This window comes from Brienomyrus brachyistius, chromosome 5 (assembly GCF_023856365.1).
Source record: "Brienomyrus brachyistius isolate T26 chromosome 5, BBRACH_0.4, whole genome shotgun sequence".
NCBI lineage: Eukaryota > Metazoa > Chordata > Actinopteri > Osteoglossiformes > Mormyridae > Brienomyrus > Brienomyrus brachyistius.
The window spans coordinates 34,317,130-34,333,300 of record NC_064537.1 but is presented as its reverse complement, the minus strand read 5'-3'; the positions used below and the strand labels follow the sequence as shown (position 1 = coordinate 34,333,300).

The 16,171-nt window shown below is 47.2% G+C and overlaps 13 non-coding genes across 13 annotated transcripts; 9 read left to right on the top strand and 4 right to left on the bottom strand.

The window, feature by feature from the left end:
- The first annotated feature begins 624 nt into the window (after positions 1 to 624).
- Positions 625 to 697, top strand: trnav-aac (transfer RNA valine (anticodon AAC)). The gene has a single exon. It is a non-coding gene; the product is annotated as a tRNA-Val (tRNA).
- A 1,591-nt stretch (positions 698 to 2,288) lies between these two features.
- trnav-aac (transfer RNA valine (anticodon AAC)) lies at positions 2,289 to 2,361 on the top strand. The gene has a single exon. It is a non-coding gene; the product is annotated as a tRNA-Val (tRNA).
- Positions 2,362 to 3,960: 1,599 nt separating this feature from the next.
- On the top strand, positions 3,961 to 4,033 carry trnav-aac (transfer RNA valine (anticodon AAC)). The gene has a single exon. It is a non-coding gene; the product is annotated as a tRNA-Val (tRNA).
- Positions 4,034 to 6,656: 2,623 nt separating this feature from the next.
- trnae-cuc (transfer RNA glutamic acid (anticodon CUC)) lies at positions 6,657 to 6,728 on the bottom strand. The gene has a single exon. It is a non-coding gene; the product is annotated as a tRNA-Glu (tRNA).
- A 586-nt stretch (positions 6,729 to 7,314) lies between these two features.
- On the top strand, positions 7,315 to 7,387 carry trnav-aac (transfer RNA valine (anticodon AAC)). The gene has a single exon. It is a non-coding gene; the product is annotated as a tRNA-Val (tRNA).
- Positions 7,388 to 9,001: 1,614 nt separating this feature from the next.
- Positions 9,002 to 9,074, top strand: trnav-aac (transfer RNA valine (anticodon AAC)). The gene has a single exon. It is a non-coding gene; the product is annotated as a tRNA-Val (tRNA).
- Positions 9,075 to 10,017: 943 nt separating this feature from the next.
- On the bottom strand, positions 10,018 to 10,089 carry trnae-cuc (transfer RNA glutamic acid (anticodon CUC)). Its single transcript has one exon. It is a non-coding gene; the product is annotated as a tRNA-Glu (tRNA).
- Positions 10,090 to 10,673: 584 nt separating this feature from the next.
- trnav-aac (transfer RNA valine (anticodon AAC)) lies at positions 10,674 to 10,746 on the top strand. The gene has a single exon. It is a non-coding gene; the product is annotated as a tRNA-Val (tRNA).
- A 1,608-nt stretch (positions 10,747 to 12,354) lies between these two features.
- trnav-aac (transfer RNA valine (anticodon AAC)) lies at positions 12,355 to 12,427 on the top strand. Its single transcript has one exon. It is a non-coding gene; the product is annotated as a tRNA-Val (tRNA).
- A 951-nt stretch (positions 12,428 to 13,378) lies between these two features.
- Positions 13,379 to 13,450, bottom strand: trnae-cuc (transfer RNA glutamic acid (anticodon CUC)). Its single transcript has one exon. It is a non-coding gene; the product is annotated as a tRNA-Glu (tRNA).
- A 587-nt stretch (positions 13,451 to 14,037) lies between these two features.
- On the top strand, positions 14,038 to 14,110 carry trnav-aac (transfer RNA valine (anticodon AAC)). Its single transcript has one exon. It is a non-coding gene; the product is annotated as a tRNA-Val (tRNA).
- Positions 14,111 to 15,060: 950 nt separating this feature from the next.
- Positions 15,061 to 15,132, bottom strand: trnae-cuc (transfer RNA glutamic acid (anticodon CUC)). Its single transcript has one exon. It is a non-coding gene; the product is annotated as a tRNA-Glu (tRNA).
- A 585-nt stretch (positions 15,133 to 15,717) lies between these two features.
- Positions 15,718 to 15,790, top strand: trnav-aac (transfer RNA valine (anticodon AAC)). Its single transcript has one exon. It is a non-coding gene; the product is annotated as a tRNA-Val (tRNA).
- Positions 15,791 to 16,171: the final 381 nt, after the last annotated feature.

The window sequence follows — 16,171 nt, the reverse complement described above, 5'->3', positions numbered from 1 at the left end:
GTGGCAGCGCCAAATCCTGACCACTAGACCACCAGGGACCCCCCCACAATAGTGCTTTGCGCTCTGTCATACAGAAATACTCACAAGTACCCCTTCAGGTCAGACCTGGCTAGGCATTTTGTCTTCACGGCCCATTTCGCCAAAGTGCTCTGTAGCACTCTTATTCCTCACACACCGACCCAATGTGTGACGTTCCACAAAGTGTCTGTTTTCACTGTCTGAATAGTTCTACATTTGGCTCAGAATCCAAACAGCATGTGAGAAATAAAATTATGCAAAAGAAAAGACGCAACCAAGCGCCTTGATTTTGATATTCAATCTTCTCGACGTAGATGTTTCTTAGCGGTTTTCCGGTCTTGTGAATTCTTGGGCTACGAAAAGAGCAGTTGCTCTTTGTGTTTCTAAATCTTCTGTGGAAGTTATTTGATAGTGGTGAAGTCAGTTTCCAGGTGCTTGATTAAAGTCGTCTGAAGAAAGAACCAATGCTAGCCATTGGATATAACGGCATTGCAAAAGAGGCCAGCTGCTGGTATTTCTCATTTGATTCAGTGAGAGGATGAGCCACTGACAATTGGCAGACTACATAAAATTTCCTTAGGTTAAGGAAAGAAATGTACATCTGTTGTTTCCATAGTGTAGTGGTTATCACGTTCGCCTAACACGCGAAAGGTCCTCGGTTTGAAACCGAGTGGAAACATGGCAGCTTTAAGCTTTTGGCTCAAGTTTCAAAACCTACACACCACTGAAACCAAGAAACCAAGTTAGTGTCAGACACCGAGCCAATGCGTGACGTTCCACAAAGTGTGAGTTTTCGCTGTCTAACTCGTTCTACATTTGGCTCATAATTCAAGCAGCATGTGAGAAGTAAAATTATGCCAAAGAAAAGATGCAACCAAGCGGCTTGATTTTCATGTTCAACGATTACGACGTAGATGCCTCTTAGCGGTTGTCCGGAGCAGACACCTTGCAAGGAGACAGCGAGAGCAAGAGCACAGCGCCTTGATTTTGATGTTCAATGATCACGACGTAGATGCCTCTTAGCAGTTGTCCGGAGCAGAGACTTTGCAAGGAGACAGCAAGAGCAAGAGCACCGCTGTGCTTTATGGGGTTCAGAGTCAGAAGGCATTTCTCAGAGAAGAACCAGATCAGAAAGTTGCCGGTCCTGAGGTCTCGCGTCTGTGTCTTGGCTAGCTCAGTCGGTAGAGCATGAGACTCTTAATCTCAGAGTCGTGGGTTGGAGCCCCACGCTGGGTGCTGTCTTCTTGAGGCATAGAAGCCCATCACCCTCCGAGACGTGAACATGAAGAGTCCCGCCGTCAACAAAACATCAGCGTGACTCGTTCTGCCTTCTTGTGAGAGGCCGCATAGGACCTGTCTGCGTGCTGAATGCGCTGTGTTCTCCCATGCAGGTGGAACGTCTGTGCTGTCGTGCAGCTGACTTGAAAATGCCCTGTTGCTCGTTTTAGTGGCCAGGAGTGAAAAACTGAAGAGTGAGAAGTAAGCTGAGGGCACAACTACACTGGGAATGCTGGGAGGACATCGGTTAGGTCACAAAAGTCAGAAGCTAGCCAAAAGGGTCACAATGGGAAGTGGAGGGAAAGACAAAAAAAAAAAAAGAATCCCAAGCAGACGCCCCTGGAGTTCCCTGACCGGGAATTGAACCCAGGCCGTGGCGGTGAGAGCGCCAAATCCTGACCACTAGACCCCCCACAATAGTGCTTTGCGCTCTGTTATACAGAAATACTCACAAGTACCCCTTCAGGTCAGACCTGGCTAGGCATTTTGTCTTCACGGCACATTTCGCCAAAGTGCTCTGTAGCACTCTTATTCCTCACACACCGACCCTATGTGTGACGTTCCACAAAGTGTCTGTTTTCACTGTCTGAATAGTTCTACATTTGGCTCAGAATCCAAACAGCATGTGAGAAATAAAATTATGCAAAAGAAAAGACGCAATCAAGCGCCTTGATTTTGATATTCAATCTTCTTGACGTAGATGTTTCTTAGCGGTTTTCCGGTCTTGTGAATTCTTGGGCTACGAAAAGAGCAGTTGCTCTTTGTGTTTCTAAATCTTCTGTGGAAGTTATTTGATAGTGGTGAAGTCAGTTTCCAGGTGCTTGATTAAAGTCGTCTGAAGAAAGAACCAATGCTAGCCATTGGATATAACGGCATTGCAAAAGAGGCCAGCTGCTGGTATTTCTCATTTGATTCAGTGAGAGGATGAGCCACTGACAATTGGCAGACTACATAAAATTTCCTTAGGTTAAGGAAAGAAATGTACATCTGTTGTTTCCATAGTGTAGTGGTTATCACGTTCGCCTAACACGCGAAAGGTCCTCGGTTTGAAACCGAGTGGAAACATGGCAGCTTTAAGCTTTTGGCTCAAGTTTCAAAACCTACACACCACTGAAACCAAGAAACCAAGTTAGTGTCAGACACCGAGCCAATGCGTGACGTTCCACAAAGTGTGAGTTTTCGCTGTCTAACTCGTTCTACATTTGGCTCATAATTCAAGCAGCATGTGAGAAGTAAAATTATGCCAAAGAAAAGATGCAACCAAGCGGCTTGATTTTCATGTTCAACGATTACGACGTAGATGCCTCTTAGCGGTTGTCCGGAGCAGACACCTTGCAAGGAGACAGCGAGAGCAAGAGCACAGCGCCTTGATTTTGATGTTCAATGATCACGACGTAGATGCCTCTTAGCGGTTGTCCGGAGCAGAGACTTTGCAAGGAGACAGCAAGAGCAAGAGCACCGCTGTGCTTTATGGGGTTCAGAGTCAGAAGGCATTTCTCAGAGAAGAACCAGATCAGAAAGTTGCCGGTCCTGAGGTCTCGCGTCTGTGTCTTGGCTAGCTCAGTCGGTAGAGCATGAGACTCTTAATCTCAGAGTCGTGGGTTGGAGCCCCACGCTGGGTGCTGTCTTCTTGAGGCATAGAAGCCCATCACCCTCCGAGACGTGAACATGAAGAGTCCCGCCGTCAACAAAACATCAGCGTGACTCGTTCTGCCTTCTTGTGAGAGGCCGCATAGGACCTGTCTGCGTGCTGAATGCGCTGTGTTCTCCCATGCAGGTGGAACGTCTGTGCTGTCGTGCAGCTGACTTGAAAATGCCCTGTTGCTCGTTTTAGTGGCCAGGAGTGAAAAACTGAAGAGTGAGAAGTAAGCTGAGGGCACAACTACACTGGGAATGCTGGGAGGACATCGGTTAGGTCACAAAAGTCAGAAGCTAGCCAAAAGGGTCACAATGGGAAGTGGAGGGAAAGCCAAAAAAAAAAAAAAAAGAATCCCAAGCAGACGCCCCTGGAGTTCCCTGACCGGGAATCGAACCCGGGCCGTGGCAGCGCCAAATCCTGACCACTAGACCACCAGGGACCCCCCCACAATAGTGCTTTGCGCTCTGTCATACAGAAATACTCACAAGTACCCCTTCAGGTCAGACCTGGCTAGGCATTTTGTCTTCACGGCCCATTTCGCCAAAGTGCTCTGTAGCACTCTTAATCCTCACACACCGACCCAATGTGTGACGTTCCACAAAGTGTCTGTTTTCACTGTCTGAATAGTTCTACATTTGGCTCAGAATCCAAACAGCATGTGAGAAATAAAATTATGCAAAAGAAAAGACGCAACCAAGCGCCTTGATTTTGATACTCAATCTTCTCGACGTAGATGTTTCTTAGCGGTTTTCCGGTCTTGTGAATTCTTGGGCTACGAAAAGAGCAGTTGCTCTTTGTGTTTCTAAATCTTCTGTGGAAGTTATTTGATAGTGGTGAAGTCAGTTTCCAGGTGCTTGATTAAAGTCGTCTGAAGAAAGAACCAATGCTAGCCATTGGATATAACGGCATTGCAAAAGAGGCCAGCTGCTGGTATTTCTCATTTGATTCAGTGAGAGGATGAGCCACTGACAATTGGCAGACTACATAAAATTTCCTTAGGTTAAGGAAAGAAATGTACATCTGTTGTTTCCATAGTGTAGTGGTTATCACGTTCGCCTAACACGCGAAAGGTCCTCGGTTTGAAACCGAGTGGAAACATGGCAGCTTTAAGCTTTTGGCCCAAGTTTCAAAACCTACACACCACTGAAACCAAGAAACCAAGTTAGTGTCAGACACCGAGCCAATGCGTGACGTTCCACAAAGTGTGAGTTTTCGCTGTCTAACTCGTTCTACATTTGGCTCATAATTCAAGCAGCATGTGAGAAGTAAAATTATGCCAAAGAAAAGATGCAACCAAGCGGCTTGATTTTCATGTTCAACGATTACGACGTAGATGCCTCTTAGCGGTTGTCCGGAGCAGACACCTTGCAAGGAGACAGCGAGAGCAAGAGCACAGCGCCTTGATTTTGATGTTCAATGATCACGACGTAGATGCCTCTTAGCGGTTGTCCGGAGCAGAGACTTTGCAAGGAGACAGCAAGAGCAAGAGCACCGCTGTGCTTTATGGGGTTCAGAGTCAGAAGGCATTTCTCAGAGAAGAACCAGATCAGAAAGTTGCCGGTCCTGAGGTCTCGCGTCTGTGTCTTGGCCAGGCTAGCTCAGTCGGTAGAGCATGAGACTCTTAATCTCAGAGTCGTGGGTTGGAGCCCCACGCTGGGTGCTGTCTTCTTGAGGCATAGAAGCCCATCACCCTCCGAGACGTGAACATGTAGAGTCCCGCCGTCAACAAAACATCAGCGTGACTCGTTCTGCCTTCTTGTGAGAGGCCGCATAGGACCTGTCTGCGTGCTGAATGCGTTGTGTTCTCCCATGCAGGTGGAACGTCTGTGCTGTCGTGCAGCTGACTTGAAAATGCCCTGTTGCTCGTTTTAGTGGCCAGGAGTGAAAAACTGAAGAGTGAGAAGTAAGCTGAGGGCACAACTACACTGGGAATGCTGGGAGGACATCGGTTAGGTCACAAAAGTCAGAAGCTAGCCAAAAGGGTCACAATGGGAAGTGGAGGGAAAGACAAAAAAAAAAAAAGAAGAATCCCAATCAGACGCCCCTGGAGTTCCCTGACCGGGAATTGAACCTGGGCTGTGGCGGTGAGAGCGCCAAATCCTGACCACTAGACCACCAGGGACCCCCCCCACAATAGTGCTTTGCGCTCTGTCATACAGAAATACTCACAAGTACCCCTTCAGGTCAGACCTGGCTAGGCATTTTGTCTTCACGGCCCATTTCGCCAAAGTGCTCTGTAGCACTGTTATTCCTCACACACCGACCCAATGTGTGACGTTCCACAAAGTGTCTGTTTTCACTGTCTGAATAGTTCTACATTTGGCTCAGAATCCAAACAGCATGTGAGAAATAAAATTATGCAAAAGAAAAGACGCAACCAAGCGCCTTGATTTTGATATTCAATCTTCTCGACGTAGATGCTTCTTAGCGGTTTTCCGGTCTTGTGAATTCTTGGGCTACGAAAAGAGCAGTTGCTCTTTGTGTTTCTAAATCTTCTGTGGAAGTTATTTGATAGTGGTGAAGTCAGTATCCAGGTGCTTGATTAAAGTCGTCTGAAGAAAGAACCAATGCTAGCCATTGGATATAACGACATTGCAAAAGAGGCCAGCTGCTGGTATTTCTCATTTGATTCAGTGAGAGGATGAGCCACTGACAATTGGCAGACTACATAAAATTTCCTTAGGTTAAGGAAAGAAATGTATGTCTGTTGTTTCCATAGTGTAGTGGTTATCACGTTCGCCTAACATGCGAAAAGTCCTCGAGTGGAAACATGGTAGCTTTAAGCTTTTGGCCCAAGTTTCAATACCTACACACCACTGAAACCAAGAAACCAAGTTAGTGTCAGACACCGAGCCAATTCGTGACGTTCCACAAAGTGTGAGTTTTCGCTGTCTAACTCGTTCTACATTTGGCTCATAATTCAAGCAGCATGTGAGAAGTAAAATTATGCCAAAGAAAAGATGCAACCAAGCGGCTTGATTTTCATGTTCAACGATTACGACGTAGATGCCTCTTAGCGGTTGTCCGGAGCAGAGACCTTGCAAGGAGACAGCGAGAGCAAGAGCACAGCGCCTTGATTTTGATGTTCAATGATCACGACGTAGATGCCTCTTAGCGGTTGTCCGGAGCAGAGACTTTGCAAGGAGACAGCAAGAGCAAGAGCACCGCTGTGCTTTATGGGGTTCAGAGTCAGAAGGCATTTCTCAGAGAATAACCAGATCAGAAAGTTGCCGGTCCTGAGGTCTCGCGTCTGTGTCTTGGCCCGGCTAGCTCAGTCGGTAGAGCATGAGACTCTTAATCTCAGAGTCGTGGGTTGGAGCCCCATGCTGGGTGCTGTCTTCTTGAGGCATAGAAGCCCATCACCCTCCGAGACGTGAACATGAAGAGTCCCGCCGTCAACAAAACATCAGCGTGACTCGTTCTGCCTTCTTGTGAGAGGCCGCATAGGACCTGTCTGCGTGCTGAATGCGCTGTGTTCTCCCATGCAGGTGGAACGTCTGTGCTGTCGTGCAGCTGACTTGAAAATGCCCTGTTGCTTGTTTTAGTGGCCAGGAGTGAAAAACTGAAGAGTGAGAAGTAAGCTGAGGGCACAACTACACTGGGAATGCTGAGAGGACATCGGTTAGGTCACAAAAGTCAGAAGCTAGCCAAAAGGGTCACAATGGGAAGTGGAGGGAAAGACAAAAAAAAAAAAAAGAATCCCAAGCAGACGCCCCTGGAGTTCCCTGACCGGGAATTGAACCCGGGCCGTGGCGGTGAGAGCGCCAAATCCTGACCACTAGACCACCAGGGACCCCCCCACAATAGTGCTTTGCGCTCTGTCATACAGAAATACTCACAAGTACCCCTTCAGGTCAGACCTGGCTAGGCATTTTGTCTTCACGGCACATTTCGCCAAAGTGCTCTGTAGCACTCTTATTCCTCACACACCGACCCAATGTGTGACGTTCCACAAAGTGTCTGTTTTCACTGTCTGAATAGTTCTACATTTGGCTCAGAATCCAAACAGCATGTGAGAAATAAAATTATGCAAAAGAAAAGACGCAACCAAGCGCCTTGATTTTGATATTCAATCTTCTCGACGTAGATGCTTCTTAGCGGTTTTCCGGTCTTGTGAATTCTTGGGCTACGAAAAGAGCAGTTGCTCTTTGTGTTTCTAAATCTTCTGTGGAAGTTATTTGATAGTGGTGAAGTCAGTATCCAGGTGCTTGATTAAAGTCGTCTGAAGAAAGAACCAATGCTAGCCATTGGATATAACGACATTGCAAAAGAGGCCAGCTGCTGGTATTTCTCATTTGATTCAGTGAGAGGATGAGCCACTGACAATTGGCAGACTACATAAAATTTCCTTAGGTTAAGGAAAGAAATGTATGTCTGTTGTTTCCATAGTGTAGTGGTTATCACGTTCGCCTAACACGCGAAAGGTCCTCGGTTCGAAACCGAGTGGAAACATGGCAGCTTTAAGCTTTTGGCCCAAGTTTCAAAACCTACACACCACTGAAACCAAGAAACCAAGTTAGTGTCAGACACCGAGCCAATGCGTGACGTTCCACAAAGTGTGAGTTTTCGCTGTCTAACTCGTTCTACATTTGGCTCATAATTCAAGCAGCATGTGAGAAGTAAAATTATGCCAAAGAAAAGATGCAACCAAGCGGCTTGATTTTCATGTTCAACGATTACGACGTAGATGCCTCTTAGCGGTTGTCCGGAGCAGATACCTTGCAAGGAGACAGCGAGAGCAAGAGCACAGCGCCTTGATTTTGATGTTCAATGATCACGGCGTAGATGCCTCTTAGCAGTTGTCCGGAGCAGAGACTTTGCAAGGAGACAGTAAGAGCAAGAGCACCGCTGTGCTTTATGGGGTTCAGAGTCAGAAGGCATTTCTCAGAGAAGAACCAGATCAGAAAGTTGCCGGTCCTGAGGTCTCGCGTCTGTGTCTTGGCCCGGCTAGCTCAGTCGGTAGAGCATGAGACTCTTAATCTCAGAATCGTGGGTTGGAGCCCCACGCTGGGTGCTGTCTTCTTGAGGCATAGAAGCCCATCACCCTACGAGACGTGAACATGAAGAGTCCCGCCGTCAACAAAACATCAGCGTGACTCGTTCTGCCTTCTTGTGAGAGGCCGCATAGGACCTGTCTGCGTGCTGAATGCGCTGTGTTCTCCCATGCAGGTGGAACGTCTGTGCTGTCGTGCAGCTGACTTGAAAATGCCCTGTTGCTCGTTTTAGTGGCCAGGAGTGAAAAACTGAAGAGTGAGAAGTAAGCTGAGGGCACAACTACACTGGGAATGCTGGGAGGACATCGGTTAGGTCACAAAAGTCAGAAGCTAGCCAAAAGGGTCACAATGGGAAGTGGAGGGAAAAAAAGACAAAAAAAAAAGAAAAGAATCCCAAGCAGACGCCCCTGGAGTTCTCTGACCGGGAATCGAACCTGGGCCGTGGCGGTGAGAGCGCCAAATCCTGACCACTAGACCACCAGGGACCCCCCCCACAATAGTGCTTTGCGCTCTGTCATACAGAAATACTCACAAGTACCCCTTCAGGTCAGACCTGGCTAGGCATTTTGTCTTCACGGCCCATTTCGCCAAAGTGCTCTGTAGCACTCTTATTCCTCACACACCGACCCAATGTGTGACGTTCCACAAAGTGTCTGTTTTCACTGTCTGAATAGTTCTACATTTGGCTCAGAATCCAAACAGCATGTGAGAAATAAAATTATGCAAAAGAAAAGATGCAACCAAGCGCCTTGATTTTGATATTCAATCTTCTCGACGTAGATGCTTCTTAGCGGTTTTCCGGTCTTGTGAATTCTTGGGCTACGAAAAGAGCAGTTGCTCTTTGTGTTTCTAAATCTTCTGTGGAAGTTATTTGATAGTGGTGAAGTCAGTATCCAGGTGCTTGATTAAAGTCGTCTGAAGAAAGAACCAATGCTAGCCATTGGATATAACGACATTGCAAAAGAGGCCAGCTGCTGGTATTTCTCATTTGATTCAGTGAGAGGATGAGCCACTGACAATTGGCAGACTACATAAAATTTCCTTAGGTTAAGGAAAGAAATGTACATCTGTTGTTTCCATAGTGTAGTGGTTATCACGTTCGCCTAACACGCGAAAGGTCCTCGGTTCGAAACCGAGTGGAAACATGGCAGCTTTAAGCTTTTGGCCCAAGTTTCCAAACCTACACACGACTGAAACCAAGAAACCAAGTTAGTGTGAGCCAATGCGTGACGTTCCACAAAGTGTGAGTTTTCGCTGTCTAACTCGTTCTACATTTGGCTCATAATTCAAGCAGCATGTGAGAAGTAAAATTATGCCAAAGAAAAGATGCAACCAAGCGGCTTGATTTTCATGTTCAACGATTACGACGTAGATGCCTCTTAGCGGTTGTCCGGAGCAGAGACCTTGCAAGGAGACAGCGAGAGCAAGAGCACAGCGCCTTGATTTTGATGTTCAATGATCACGACGTAGATGCCTCTTAGCGGTTCTCCGGAGCAGAGACTTTGCAAGGAGACAGCAAGAGCAAGAGCACCGCTGTGCTTTATGGGGTTCAGAGTCAGAAGGCATTTCTCAGAGAAGAACCAGATCAGAAAGTTGCCGGTCCTGAGGTCTCGCGTCTGTGTCTTGGCCCGGCTAGCTCAGTCGGTAGAGCATGAGACTCTTAATCTCAGAGTCGTGGGTTGGAGCCCCATGCTGGGTGCTGTCTTCTTGAGGCATAGAAGCCCATCACCCTCCGAGACGTGAACATGAAGAGTCCCGCCGTCAACAAAACATCAGCGTGACTCGTTCTGCCTTCTTGTGAGAGGCCGCATAGGAGCTGTCTGCGTGCTGAATGCGCTGTGTTCTCCCATGCAGGTGGAACGTCTGTGCTGTCGTGCAGCTGACTTGAAAATGCCCTGTTGCTCGTTTTAGTGGCCAGGAGTGAAAAACTGAAGAGTGAGAAGTAAGCTGAGGGCACAACTACACTGGGAATGCTGAGAGGACATCGGTTAGGTCACAAAAGTCAGAAGCTAGCCAAAAGGGTCACAATGGGAAGTGGAGGGAAAGACAAAAAAAAAAAAAAAGAATCCCAAGCAGATGCCCCTGGAGTTCCCTGACCGGGAATTGAACCCGGGCCGTGGCGGTGAGAGCGCCAAATCCTGACCACTAGACCACCAGGGACCCCCCCACAATAGTGCTTTGCGCTCTGTCATACAGAAATACTCACAAGTACCCCTTCAGGTCAGACCTGGCTAGGCATTTTGTCTTCACGGCACATTTCGCCAAAGTGCTCTGTAGCACTCTTATTCCTCACACACCGACCCAATGTGTGACGTTTCACAAAGTGTCTGTTTTCACTGTCTGAATAGTTCTACATTTGGCTCAGAATCCAAACAGCATGTGAGAAATAAAATTATGCAAAAGAAAAGACGCAACCAAGCGCCTTGATTTTGATATTCAATCTTCTCGACGTAGATGCTTCTTAGCGGTTTTCCGGTCTTGTGAATTCTTAGGCTACGAAAAGAGCAGTTGCTTTGTGTTTCTAAATCTTCTGTGGAAGTTATTTGATAGTGGTGATGTCAGTTTCCAGGTGCTTGATTAAAGTCGTCTGAAGAAAGAACCAATGCTAGCCATTGGATATAACGGCATTGCAAAAGAGGCCAGCTGCTGGTATATCTCATTTGATTCAGTGAGAGGATGAGCCACTGACAATTGGCAGACTACATAAAATTTCCTTAGGTTAAGGAAAGAAATGTACGTCTGTTGTTTCCATAGTGTAGTGGTTATCACGTTCGCCTAACACGTGAAAGGTCCTCGGTTCGAAACCGAGTGGAAACATGGCAGCTTTAAGCTTTTGGCCCAAGTTTCAAAACCTACACACCACTGAAACCAAGAAATCAAGTTAGTGTCAGACACCGAGCCAATGCGTGACGTTCCACAAAGTGTGAGTTTTCGCTGTCTAACTCGTTCTACATTTGGCTCATAATTCAACCAGCATGTGAGAAGTAAAATTATGCCAAAGAAAAGATGCAACCAAGCGGCTTGATTTTCATGTTCAACGATTACGACGTAGATGCCTCTTAGCGGTTGTCCGGAGCAGAGACCTTGCAAGGAGACAGCGAGAGCAAGAGCACAGCGCCTTGATTTTGATGTTCAACGATTACGACGTAGATGCCTCTTAGCGGTTGTCCGGAGCATAGACCTTGCAAGGAGACGGCGAGAGCAAGAGCACCGCTGTGCTTTATGGGGTTCAGAGTCAGAAGGCATTTCTCAGAGAAGAACCAGATCAGAAAGTTGCCGGTCCTGAGGTCTCGCGTCTGTGTCTTGGCCCGGCTAGCTCAGTCGGTAGAGCATGAGACTCTTAATCTCAGAGTCGTGGGTTGGAGCCACACGCTGGGTGCTGTCTTCTTGAGGCATAGAAGCCCATCACCCTCCGAGACGTGAACATGAAGAGTCCCGCCGTCAACAAAACATCAGCGTGACTCGTTCTGCCTTCTTGTGAGAGGCCGCATAGGACCTGTCTGCGTGCTGAATGCGCTGTGTTCTCCCATGCAGGTGGAACGTCTGTGCTGTCGTGCAGCTGACTTGAAAATGCCCTGTTGCTCGTTTTAGTGGCCAGGAGTGAAAAACTGAAGAGTGAGAAGTAAGCTGAGGGCACAACTACACTGGGAATGCTGGGAGGACATCGGTTAGGTCACAAAAGTCAGAAGCTAGCCAAAAGGGTCACAATGGGAAGTGGGGGGAAAGACAAAAAAAAAAAAAAACAATCCCAAGCAGATGCCCCTGGAGTTCCCTGACCAGGAATTGAGCCCGGGCCGTGGCGGTGAGAGCGCCAAATCCTGACCACTAGACCACCAGGGACCCCCCCCACAATAGTGCTTTGCGCTCTGTCATACAGAAATACTCACAAGTACCCCTTCAGGTCAGACCTGGCTAGGCATTTTGTCTTCACGGCCCATTTTGCCAAAGTGCTCTGTAGCACTCTTATTCCTCACACACCGACCCAATGTGTGACGTTCCACAAAGTGTCTGTTTTCACTGTCTGAATAGTTCTACATTTGGCTCAGAATCCAAACAGCATGTGAGAAATAAAATTATGCAAAAGAAAAGACGCAACCAAGCGCCTTGATTTTGATATTCAATCTTCTCGACGTAAATGCTTCTTAGTGGTTTTCCGGTCTTGTGAATTCTTGGGCTACGAAAAGAGCAGTTGCTTTGTGTTTCTAAATCTTCTGTGGAAGTTATTTGATAGTGGTGAAGTCAGTTTCCAGGTGCTTGATTAAAGTCGTCTGAAGAAAGAACCAATGCTAGCCATTGGATATAACGGCATTGCAAAAGAGGCCAGCTGCTGGTATTTCTCATTTGATTCAGTGAGAGGATGAGCCACTGACAATTGGCAGATTACATAAAATTTCCTTAGGTTAAGGAAAGATATGTATGTTTGTTGTTTCCATAGTGTAGTGGTTATCACGTTCGCCTAACACGCGAAAGGTCCTCGGTTCAAAACCGAGTGGAAGCATGGCAGCTTTAAGCTTTTGGCCCAAGTTTCAAAACCTACACACCACTGAAACCAAGAAACCAAGTTAGTGTCAGACACCGAGCCAATGCGTGACGTTCCACAAAGTGTGAGTTTTCGCTATCTAACTCGTTCTACATTTGGCTCATAATTCAACCAGCATGTGAGAAGTAAAATTATGCCAAAGAAAAGATGCAACCAAGCGGCTTGATTTTCATGTTCAACGATTACGACGTAGATGCCTCTTAGCGGTTGTCCGGAGCAGAGACCTTGCAAGGAGACAGCGAGAGCAAGAGCACAGCGCCTTGATTTTGATGTTCAACGATTACGACGTAGATGCCTCTTAGCAGTTGTCCGGAGCATAGACCTTGCAAGGAGACGGCGAGAGCAAGAGCACCGCTGTGCTTTATGGGGTTCAGAGTCAGAAGGCATTTCTCAGAGAAGAACCAGATCAGAAAGTTGCCGGTCCTGAGGTCTCGCGTCTGTGTCTTGGCCCGGCTAGCTCAGTCGGTAGAGCATGAGACTCTTAATCTCAGAGTCGTGGGTTGGAGCCACACGCTGGGTGCTGTCTTCTTGAGGCATAGAAGCCCATCACCCTCCGAGACGTGAACATGAAGAGTCCCGCCGTCAACAAAACATCAGCGTGACTTGTTCTGCCTTCTTGTGAGAGGCCGCATAGGATCTGTCTGCGTGCTGAATGCGCTGTGTTCTCCCATGCAGGTGGAACGTCTGTGCTGTCGTGCAGCTGACTTGAAAATGCCCTGTTGCTCGTTTTAGTGGCCAGGAGTGAAAAACTGAAGAGTGAGAAGTAAGCTGAGGGCACAACTACACTGGGAATGCTGGGAGGACATCGGTTAGGTCACAAAAGTCAGAAGCTAGCCAAAAGGGTCACAATGGGAAGTGGAGGGAAAGACAAAAAAAAAAAAAAAGAATCCCAAGCCGACGCCCCTGGAGTTCCCTGACCGGGAATTGAACCCGGGCCGTGGCGGTGAGAGCGCCAAATCCTGACCACTAGACCACCAGGGACCCCCCCCACAATAGTGCTTTGCGCTCTGTCATACAAAAATACTCACAAGTACCCCTTCAGGTCAGACCTGGCTAGGCATTTTGTTTTCACGGCACATTTCGCCAAAGTGCTCCGTAGCACTCTTATTCCTCACACACCGACCCAATGTGTGACGTTCCACAAAGTGTCTGTTTTCACTGTCTGAATAGTTCTACATTTGGCTCAGAATCCAAACAGCATGTGAGAAATAAAATTATGCAAAAGAAAAGACGCAACCAAGCGCCTTGATTTTGATATTCAATCTTCTCGACGTAGATGCTTCTTAGCGGTTTTCCGGTCTTGTGAATTCTTGGGCTACGAAAAGAGCAGTTGCTCTTTGTGTTTCTAAATCTTCTGTGGAAGTTATTTGATAGTGGTGAAGTCAGTATCCAGGTGCTTGATTAAAGTCGTCTGAAGAAAGAACCAATGCTAGCCATTGGATATAACGACATTGCAAAAGAGGCCAGCTGCTGGTATTTCTCATTTGATTCAGTGAGAGGATGAGCCACTGACAATTGGCAGACTACATAAAATTTCCTTAGGTTAAGGAAAGAAATGTACGTCTGTTGTTTCCATAGTGTAGTGGTTATCACGTTCGCCTAACACGCGAAAGGTCCTCGGTTCGAAACCGAGTGGAAACATGGCAGCTTTAAGCTTTTGGCCCAAGTTTCAAAACCTACACACCACTGAAACCAAGAAACCAAGTTAGTGTCAGACACCGAGCCAATGCGTGACGTTCCACAAAGTGTGAGTTTTCGCTGTCTAACTCGTTCTACATTTGGCTCATAATTCAAGCAGCATGTGAGAAGTAAAATTATGCCAAAGAAAAGATGCAACCAAGCGGCTTGATTTTCATGTTCAACGATTACGACGTAGATGCCTCTTAGCGGTTGTCCGGAGCAGAGACCTTGCAAGGAGACAGCGAGAGCAAGAGCACAGCGCCTTGATTTTGATGTTCAATGATCACGACGTAGATGCCTCTTAGCGGTTGTCCGGAGCAGAGACTTTGCAAGGAGACAGCAAGAGCAAGAGCACCGCTGTGCTTTATGGGGTTCAGAGTCAGAAGGCATTTCTCAGAGAAGAACCAGATCAGAAAGTTGCCGGTCCTGAGGTCTCGCGTCTGTGTCTTGGCCCGGCTAGCTCAGTCGGTAGAGCATGAGACTCTTAATCTCAGAGTCGTGTGTTGGAGCCCCACGCTGGGTGCTGTCTTCTTGAGGCATAGAAGCCCATGACCCTCCGAGATGTGAACATGAAGAGTCCCGCCGTCAACAAAACATCAGCGTGACTCGTTCTGCCTTCTTGTGAGAGGCCGCATAGGACCTGTCTGCGTGCTGAATGCGCTGTGTTCTCCCATGCAGGTGGAACGTCTGTGCTGTCGTGCAGCTGACTTGAAAATGCCCTGTTGCTTGTTTTAGTGGCCAGGAGTGAAAAAATGAAGAGTGAGAAGTAAGCTGAGGGCACAACTACACTGGGAATGCTGGGAGGACATCGGTTAGGTCACAAAAGTCAGAAGCTAGCCAAAAGGGTCACAATGGGAAGTGGGGGGAAAGACAAAAAAAAAAAAAAGAATCCCAAGCCGACGCCCCTGGAGTTCCCTGACCGGGAATTGAACCCGGGCCGTGGCGGTGAGAGCGCCAAATCCTGACCACTAGACCACCAGGGACCCCCCCCACAATAGTGCTTTGCGCTCTGTCATACAAAAATACTCACAAGTACCCCTTCAGGTCAGACCTGGCTAGGCATTTTGTCTTCACGGCACATTTCGCCAAAGTGCTCTGTAGCACTCTTATTCCACACACACCGACCCAATGTGTGACGTTCCACAAAGTGTCTGTTTTCACTGTCTGAATAGTTCTACATTTGGCTCAGAATCCAAACAGCATGTGAGAAATAAAATTATGCAAAAGAAAAGACGCAACCAAGCGCCTTGATTTTGATATTCAATCTTCTCGACGTAGATGCTTCTTAGCGGTTTTCCGGTCTTGTGAATTCTTAGGCTACGAAAAGAGCAGTTGCTTTGTGTTTCTAAATCTTCTGTGGAAGTTATTTGATAGTGGTGATGTCAGTTTCCAGGTGCTTGATTAAAGTCGTCTGAAGAAAGAACCAATGCTAGCCATTGGATATAACGGCATTGCAAAAGAGGCCAGCTGCTGGTATTTCTCATTTGATTCAGTGAGAGGATGAGCCACTGACAATTGGCAGACTACATAAAATTTCCTTAGGTTAAGGAAAGAAATGTACGTCTGTTGTTTCCATAGTGTAGTGGTTATCACGTTCGCCTAACACGTGAAAGGTCCTCGGTTCGAAACCGAGTGGAAACATGGCAGCTTTAAGCTTTTGGCCCAAGTTTCAAAACCTACACACCACTGAAACCAAGAAACCAAGTTAGTGTCAGACACCGAGCCAATGCGTGACGTTCCACAAAGTGTGAGTTTTCGCTGTCTAACTCGTTCTACAAGACCGGAAAACCGCTAAGAAGCATCTACGTCGAGAAGATTGAATATCAAAATCAAGGCGCTTGGTTGCGTCTTTTCTTTTGCATAATTTTATTTCTCACATGCTGTTTGGATTCTGAGCCAAATGTAGAACTATTCAGACAGTGAAAACAGACACTTTGTGGAACAAGAGCAAGAGCACCGCTGTGCTTTATGGGGTTCAGAGTCAGAAGGCATTTCTCAGAGAAGAACCAGATCAGAAAGTTG